We start from the raw sequence: 9,801 nt of genomic DNA, 5'->3' as shown, positions 1-9,801 counted from the left end.
TCTCGGATGGTTTGGGGTCTGTATTTGAGGAATATAAATTAGCATAAAAGGATAGAAAGATTTTATTTATTTCTTGTGGGTTTTGGATAGTTTCGCCCATTGAGTTTTTTATAGTTGGAATTATTGCTTTCTCTTTTTTACGTTGCAGAAGACTAGCTAAGTATTTACTTGGTTTATTATTTTTTTCAAAGTTATCATATTTGAGTTGTATCAAAAATTGTGTTTTTTTGCTTATGATTTCATTTAGCTGAAATGTGGTGTTATCTAGTTCCTTTTTTAATTGTTCGTTGGGGTTGTTTGAATAAATGTCTGTAAGTTGTTTCAATTTTTGTTCCAGGTGTTTTTCTAGTTCTTGTTCCTTTTTCTTCCTGTTTGTTGAGTATGAAATTATTTGTCCTCTAATTACTGCTTTACCGGTTTCCCATAGTACTGATGGTGAAATATCTGGGGTGTCGTTCACTTCTAGGAAGAGAGAGTGTTGTATAGCTGATTCGATTTTTATGGAGATGGATACTGGAGCGTGGTCACTGAGTATGATTGGATGTATAATGGTTTCCGATACCTTACTTAAAAATGTGTTGCTGATCAGAAAGAAGTCTAATCTAGAAAATGATTGATGTAGTGGAGAAAAGTAAGTGTACTCTCTTGATGATGGGTTGCTCAGTCTCCAACTGTCGCCAAGACCAAAATCTGTCATATATTGCTTTAATAGTTCAGTAGAATGCCATAATCTTGAATTGCCTGCTGTGCTTGATCGGTCAGTTGTGGGGTTAATTACTGTATTGAAGTCGCCGCCAATTATAATATCTGTAGATTCCTGTAATGTAGAGAAAAATGTATTGAAGAAGGATGGGTTATCAGAATTGGGACCGTATATATTTGCAATTGTGAATTTTTTGTTGTGTATGGATGCAGTGATTATAACGTATCGTCCTTCTGGGTCAGTTATCGTGGAATGGTGGATCAGAGGGATTTTTTTGTTTACTAAAATACAAACACCTCTTTGTCTACTGTTGTAATTGGATGAAAAGACTTGAATTGTTGAGATTTGAGTAAATGCGATTCGGAGTAAGATAGGTGGGTTTCTTGTAGTAAACAAATGTCTGCGTTTAATTTGATTAGATGATTTAAGATTCCTGTCCTTTTGGGCCGGGCACAAATTGTCTGTATTATGTTAATGTAGGTGGGGTTCTGTCAAGATTGTGTCTGTGAGTATAGCTTGTGTGTGTGTGTGTGTGTGTGTGTGTGTGTGTGTGTGTGTGTGTGTGTGTGTGTGTGTGTGTGTGTGTGTGTAGGTGTGTGTGTGTGTGTGTGTGTGTGTGTGTGTGTGTGTGTGTGTGTGTGTGTGTGTGTGTGTGTGTGTGTGTGTGTGTGTGTGTGTGTGTGTGTGTGGTGTGGATGCAATATAGGATATGCAAAATAGTACCAACAATACAGTAACATGAGACAAACTTGACACAAAAGTGAATGTGAAGAAGACATACAGTGGAAGAGGGAAAGAGAGTGAGAGAAAGAGAGATACAGAGAGAAGAGAGACACATAGAAAGAGAAAGAGAGAGAGACAGAGAGAGGCGGAGGTCAATTGAGTGCAAGAGATACGAGCTTCCATTCTTAATTATGGGGGGGGGGGGGGGGGGGGGCGCATAACATGAGAGTGAGATTTTTACATATGCATCTTCAATGAGAAGAATTTGAGCAGTTAGACTTAAAGCAGAAGTGAGTGATATATTTGTGTTAATATAAGTCTTAAATAGTTATATCTTCCGACAGCAATCACTTACATAGAGTGTTTGGACTGAAACATGGGTCTCTCAGTCACTCTGCTCTGCTCTGAGCCGAAGAGAAAACATTTATCGTATCCTACAGTTTTTATCCAATGAGGAGAGAGAACGGCATGCAGGGCTGTGTGTGCAGCCAAGGAACGCCGTGAATGTGGTGACGTAGCGACGAGGACTGTTATGGTGCGTTCAAGGAAACTCGTATTTTTCCGACCGTGAAGTGGTACCAGTTCGATCTGGTACGAGTTCACCGGTCGGAAGTTACGAGTGGCCGTTATAGTGACTTTCACCGGTAAAACAGGTCGGAAAAACACGAGTGGGTTGCCTGGAACGCTACAAAGTCGTAAGTTGTGACTTGAAGCTGTAATTTATGATTTCAAAAGCCTGCCTGGAACGCAGCATTAGCGAAAACGACCGGACCACTCACTTCTGCTTTAAATCTGCATCTTATATGAGCCAGGGTGTGATGGAGGAGTCCCGGAATAATTGTCCCTCTACAGTTTGTCCACAACCAGAGTGGCCCGCTCCCCCTTCAGCCTGCGCTGCTTGAGGATGGGGTACAGTACTTTTCGTCTTTCAGTTATTTCCTTGGGGAACTGATCGTTCATCCCGAACGCGGTTCCTTTCAGTTCCCTCCCTTTGCTTTTTACCAGTTCTTTTTGTTGGAAATGTTCAAACTTTGCTATGATGGGACGGGGGCGTAATCCGGTGCGGGTTCCAAGGCGGTGTATGCGGTGAAACGTGATTTTGTTGACGGAGTCTGACGGGAGTTTGAGAGTGGTTTGCATGAAGTTGCGAACGAGTGTGTCGGGGTTATCTGTCGTGCTTTCGGGGATACCTGAGAAGATGAGATTGTCTCACATGCTCCGTGTTTGTATATCCAGGACAGTTTCTTTCAGAATCTTATTTTCTTTTTGGATTGTGGATATCTGGGAGGTGAGTAGTTCAACAGTGGTGTGTAGTAGTGTGTTGTCTGTTTGAAGATCAGTAACTTGGTTGTGTGTGAATTCAAGGCTGGATTTGAGGTCTTTTATTTCCTGATGAAGCATGCCGAGAACCTCCAGTTTTTTGTTTATGGATTGGAGTACACTGACCTGTATATCCGTGGTTAGGAGATTGTCTGTGTCGGTGGCTGAATCCTTCTTTTTCCGTTTATTGGGGTTGAGAGTGAACTCGTCCAGGCTGTCGTTATTCATTGCGAGGCGGTAGTAGTAGTTATCAATGAAGTCTTCGAGGTCCTCCACTCTGATCAGCGTGCGATACCTTCCCGTGTGGTCTGGGTGTGTTATTCTTTGAAATTTGTGATCTTTTTGGTGTGTTTTATGTTGGTTTTGGTTGAAAAAGTGGGAGAAAAGTTGTGGTCTAATCTAGCAGCAGGGCGCCGCCATGTTTAATCCCAAATCTCGCGATCTCAGCGCATCTCCGCATCTCCTCCTCATTGTCATTGTAGCTTGAGGGAAAGCAACAATGACTTAATTAGAAAAATCAATGACTAATTCATGTTTTCATTTTTGGATCAATGCTATTGACTCATTGATCAGTGTTGATTGGTGTATTGTTGCATCCCTACACGTGATCTCCCTGATTTTAGGATATTAAAATGTTCATTTCTATGCTGATGATACAACTCTTATATTTTACTGTAGCAGTATCTGCAAGCTAGTGCCCCTAAGGGCCCTTTCCTGGTTGAGTCCAGATCCTCTTTCATTGATTAGAAGTTTGTTTTAAATTTGAAATATACACATTTCTTTCAAATATTTTCATTTTACAGGAGAATAATTCTGCTGTGTGTTTTTTTTAATGGTAAGCACATGATTTAACAACACTTTTACTTGAGGTGGCTTATTTTGCATTACCAACAAATTTGGAGTTGTGGAAAGAAAAATAACCATCTATAAATGTGTGGTCAAGGTTTAAAAGGTATAAAATTCTGGGTCCAGATCTAGGCCTACGTCACGTAGGGTTGTCGAGTAAATAATTTTTTTCTCCATGACCCTGAGCACTCTGTAATTAGCACTGTCAAAAATTCCAACCATGAAAGGAAAAATTAGTTCCACAAACTGTAATGGTGGTCTGTTGTGTGTATTTCTGGTTGTTGGTGATTTTCTTTGTCTCTCCCTCTCTTCCCTGTGTTGCAGTGTGGTGTGTAGCAGGAGGTGGGGCTGACCCTGGTGGAACAGTAACGAGGAACACCTGTTCTCCATCCACTCCTCATCGACCTCACTATGCACAGACTCCACTACTCAGCCAGATAATGCTGTCTTGTTTAGTGCCTGCGTCAGTGTTTTTGCTTGCGTTTGCTTGTGGTTTTCTATTGTGTGTTTTCGATCACATGTATCTAATTGGCATTTTCCCTTGTTTCTCTAGACTGCCTTGCTGCCTCTCAGATTCCTATATTCCTATAGATACAGTATATAGATTCCTATATATCTCCTTCCTATCTTCCTATCCCGAGTAGCTTTAACATCAAAGCAGGTAACTGCTTTTGTTATTGATGCTGACTGGTGTTTGTCCATGGCTTGTTCAATCTGAATCATTAGTAATTTGATTGATTAGAAGTTTAAGCTCTTTTTTGTTGCTTTGTGGAGTACACATCATCAGCAACATATCAGTCACAGCATTAATACCAGTCACATGTAATGTTTTTATGACTGACATGCACAAGGGAGGGAATGGCACACATTGGAGGAGGAGCAACAATTTCTGCAAAGTGATGGCTAATTGCCTGCAGCCTGTTGAAACTTGGAGACACATTAAAAATTGAGCGAGTCTGGATGGAGCAAAAGAAAAAAGTACTTTCACTCTCTCTCTGTAATGGGGCTTTGGCAGGGAATGGGGTACATGCTTTCCAGCTGGGTGGCTTGCAACCTCACTTAAGGGTTTAGCTACATAGCACACAACAAACTTTCACATCACATATAGAGACATACAGTAGTCTAGCTATAGTATGAGTGAAATGGGAGCCCATTACACAGCCTGTGTAGACAGCTGGATGGATGTTGCAGTAGGCCTATAACATATACCAACATGGGGCACCAAGCTGATACAACATTTTTTGTTTTTTTATGTTTTCTTTCTTCCTCACTACATTTGAATTTCATGCTTTCTTCCCATCTCTTTGATTACTGATGCCGTGCTTGATTTCAGGTAAACTGTTCAGTGACTAATGGATTAATGAGATGTCTTGGCCTCCACATTTCTCTTTGATTTGATTGCTTTCATCTACCCTTTATATCTTTCTAATTCCTGCCATCACTCATTTCCTATAATTTCATGAGGTACAGGGAAATCCACAACCTCATACCTTCACCCTGCTAATTGCCTGCCCTGCCTCCCTCCTGAAATGTATGATCCTTCCAACCTGTCCTCTTTAACCACCTGCTTACATCACCATGAGCACCACTGTTGTCACCCACCACCTTTATCTATGGCACCTGAAGTTGCATCTTCTATTTGCAGAGTATTTTTTGTAGTCACGCTAATATGACACAGAAATCTCTCTCCTTCAGTGCATTTTTAGCATTATACATATAATGATACATGCACATGCATTGTTGACCTGCAGTAGGCTCTTTTACTACATGACCAAGAGCAGGACTCAATGTGCATTTCGATGAAGAAAAGAGCAGAACGCATGTTTCTGTACTCAAATGAAACAGTCCATTTTTAGCCTTATCTGAGGTGGAGAAACACGTTGTGACACACATAGTGTCAGTGATGAACAGCAGGTCAGAACCTGCAAATCTACACTCAAATGAACAGGGAGGTCAGTTGTTTTTAATTATCGTGATCAGTCTGGCAGCTGATGTATTACTAGTTGTAAGGAAAGGACACCCAATTGGGCTTAATTTGCTGAGAAGTCCTGAATGATCTCCAGTGGAAAGAGCAGCAGTACTCTCTAGTGACCAAAGCAGAGAACAGCACTTTAGTGGCCTTCTTTAACAAAGTCCCCATTTGGGGGACTGGCAGACATACAGATCAACCACAGAGCCTCTATAGCACTAATTATGAAAGAATATAGTCATATTTTACATCAAATTAAACAGCAGAAGGTCTACAACGTGTAAAAAGTAAAAACCATGTTTATATGACCCAAACACAGCCCAAACACTTCTCAAATAAACAACTAAACATCAAACTTCATTCAGCACCTCTGTGTGGACCCAATCGCCACATGTCTGGCTCGTATATTACTGTACATTATGCAAAACACTTCAGCTACTGCTCATATGAAAGAGCCGGCTACAAAGATTGGAACGATAGGCCTACATAGCACCTGCAGCTACACAGAAGCACGGCAAAGAGAGAAGCCAAAAACGAGCAAAGTCGAGCAAACACAGACACTGCTTGGCCAAAACATGGTTGTAAATTTCCTCTTACCTTTGCTGTTTTGCCGTGAAAAGTTTGTTTTAAGGGTAAATCCACAATATTTCCAGTTGAACTTTGACCGGTGTTACATCTAAATCGGTCCGGACGGGCTTTAGGAGCGGGGGAACCTTTGTGAGCGCCGCACACAACAGCCTGCGGGTCACACATTTCAGGATTTGGCTGATTCTGATTGGCTGCCAGTACTGTCAATCACATCACATCATTTTTTGGGTGGGCGAATATTCATTTTATAAAAAAAAATTCTGTGTGCCATCTTCATTTACTCTTCACCAGTAGGCTAACACATACTGAAATTTACACATCTCAGCAATTTCTCTCTTTTTTCCCCTTTACTATGACACTAAAAGTATTCAAATAGACCTTGTGGTTGCAGAGATACTCATTTTATTATGGATATGCAATTTCGAGAAAAGGCCTAAAAAATGGTTGGTTTATGTCCTGTTATCAACATCTAACCTATTAGATTAATTATGTTCATTTTGTCTTCTCAAATATATTAGTTATATTTTTCTTGTGTTCAGACAATTGAAATCAAGAGTGATGTTACCTGCTTGACAGTTTCGACTGTGACTCCAGTCTTCCTCAGAAGCGTCATCCGACGTGTTACTGACGTGTCATTTATCAGCTGGTCGGTACGGCGGACCTGTCAGAGTCCGCCGTACCGACCGCGCCCCCTCCGCCCTGGGTGGTCTCTGGAGCACGGAATCCCAGGTGTGCGAGAGAGTGTACGCCCCCTCGTCCCGGTTGATGGTGTCCCTCGCCCGCTTCCTGATCTCTATGGCCTCTTTTATCCAGCGTTTGAACTTGTTTGTTTCTGATGTGATGATTTTGCCTTTGTCCCATTCCATGATGTGATTATTTCTTCTGCAGTGGTCTGTGATTGCTGATTTTAGGTTTTCCTGTTCTGCTTTTTCTTTGTTGCCAAATCCACCTACTTCCAGTTCAAAAATAAAATATACAGGCAAACAGAAGGATTCGCAATGGGAGACCCACTATCCGCAATCATGAGCAGTTTTTTTATGGAGGACCTGGAAACCAAAGCAATACATACAGCACCCGCCCACTATAAACCTACACTATGGAAAAGATACGTTGATGACATCCTGGAGAAAATAAAAACCGGACACACACAAGACCTCACAGATCACCTGAACACCATGGACAGCACTGGCAATATTCAATTCACACACGAAGAAGAAATAAACCGGACCATAGCTTTCCTGGACATAAACATTCACCACAAAGAAGACGGCAGCATTAAAATAACAGTTTACAGGAAACCCACACATACCGACCAGTACCTCCTCTGGACATCAGAACATCCCACAGCACACAAACTCTCAGTTGTCAGAACACTATACGAACGGGCCACCTTCATAACAGAAGAAATAGACAGACAGGAGGAGGAAAAACACATCCAACATGCACTCACACTCTGTCAATACCCTAGATGGGCCATAGAAAAAGGAAAACAACAAGTCACAAACAAACAGAAAAAGAAAAAAGACGAAAAAACAAAACATACGAGAAAGATAGACGACAAACCCAAAGACATCATAACCATACCATACATCCGGGGAATAACAGAATCAATACAACGGATCATGAAGAAACATCACATCAACACAGCAGTTAAACCACATACAAAACTCCGTCAACTACTAGTTCACCCAAAAGATAAAATAACACCGGACCACAAATGCAACGTCATCTATGAAATACCATGCAAATCATGCAACAAAACATACATCGGAGAAACAGGGAGGTCATTCAACATAAGGAAAAAAGAACACCAAAAAGAATGCGAAAAAGAGACAGCTGGACGATACACACGGACACAAAAAGAAAAAGCAGAACAGGAAAACCTAAAATCAGCAATCACAGACCACTGCAGAAGAAATAATCACATCATGGAATGGGACAAAGGCAAAATCATCACATCAGAAACAAACAAGTTCAAACGCTGGATAAAAGAGGCCATAGAGATCAGGAAGCGGGCGAGGGACACCATCAACCGGGACGAGGGGGCGTACACTCTCTCGCACACCTGGGATTCCGTGCTCCAGAGACCACCCAGGGCGGAGGGGGCGCGGTCGGTACGGCGGACTCTGACAGGTCCGCCGTACCGACCAGCTGATAAATGACACGTCAGTAACACGTCGGATGACGCTTCTGAGGAAGACTGGAGTCACAGTCGAAACTGTCAAGCAGGTAACATCACTCTTGATTTCAATTGTCTGAACACAAGAAAAATATAACTAACATCTAACCTATTTGTCCGCTGAGGCTTTGGACCTTTATTGAAAAATTGCAAAAGCTCTTTATTATCAGTGCAGCAGAGGGAAGATGTACAGGGTGATGACCTGGATGAAGCCATTTGTGGGAGGAGTTGAGATTTATTGAGCTGAGGGGTGTGGACACTTTGAATGTGAAGAAATGTCAGACGGCTAGACATTAGACATTAGACTAAATTGTCTCTTATTTGGAAAATTATTTTTAACATAACCTCTTGATTCCACCACAAGGACAAAGTAAGGTTGTAACATTGCTACTGAGGAAGACAATACTCAACTATTGTCCAACTATTTCCTTTAACTGTGTCTAAACTGATTTATGGTTGATGTTCATATTGGGGCCATGCATCTAAAGTATGTTGCTGTGGTGTACGTATATCAGCTTGTTGGCCTCAGTGATGGTCACAATAGGGGTTCTCTGTAGTGCTGCATTCTATTAGAAAGTGTCCTGCTTGTTTATCATATTCAGCCTCAAGTCAGCTGCTCTTGCATCACATCTGTCTGTGCTGTAGTGTCTTGTTGGGGCTTAGTCCGAAAAATCCACAAGTCACACATCCTCTGCATGTAACACTTCTCACTAGGTTTGTGTAGAAGAACTAATTCTAACTAATAGTTCCTCATGCTCTACATTTGTCCATGAATGTCTTGTTCCAGCATCCCACCACTCATCAGGTTTCCCTGATTCCCAAACACCCAACGCAAACCTTGTTGACCCGGGTAACATCCAAGCCGGTGTGACTCTTGTATTCTGACCACTCATCAGATATGAGGTAGGCAGGTAGCGTTACGGACACTGGCCATGCTCTGATCATTTTTGTGTTTTGTTCTGACAGTTCTTTTTTTTTCATTTAGCATGCAAAATGATTGATGATCCAGACACTGAAAGACTTTTTTCAGGGATTGGTTTATTTACGTTTTTCTCTCTGATGGATTTAGATTTTTATTTGATAAACTCTAACTGAAAAAGTAATCATAGTGAGTAAATGCTGACCCCCACTGGTAAACCCTCCAATAGCAACCAAAGAGAGTTCAGAGACTTGAAGGTACAGGCAAAATGCACCTGATTATGTCAACATCCTGTCTTTGGTTCCTCTCTACAGACTCTAATTGATGCTGCATGAACCAAATTACATCTGATCTTTCAGACTCACTTGTATAATGCATGTTTGAATTATTTTCCTTTTAAGTCAGTCACATGGTTCCTTTCGTATTCAAATGGTACCCCTTCTTCTTCTTAACCCTGAAGAATGTCTTGCAGCTCTCTTGTACCTCGTCTCGCGCTGATACCCTCTCCATGTTTCACTCGGAGACAAACACGGAATATAAATCAATAGCAGAGA

Source organism: Trachurus trachurus (genome assembly GCF_905171665.1).
Source record: "Trachurus trachurus genome assembly, chromosome: 21".
Lineage (NCBI taxonomy): Eukaryota > Metazoa > Chordata > Actinopteri > Carangiformes > Carangidae > Trachurus > Trachurus trachurus.
The sequence above is the reverse complement of the archived record's forward strand: the minus strand, read 5'-3'. Positions refer to the sequence as shown.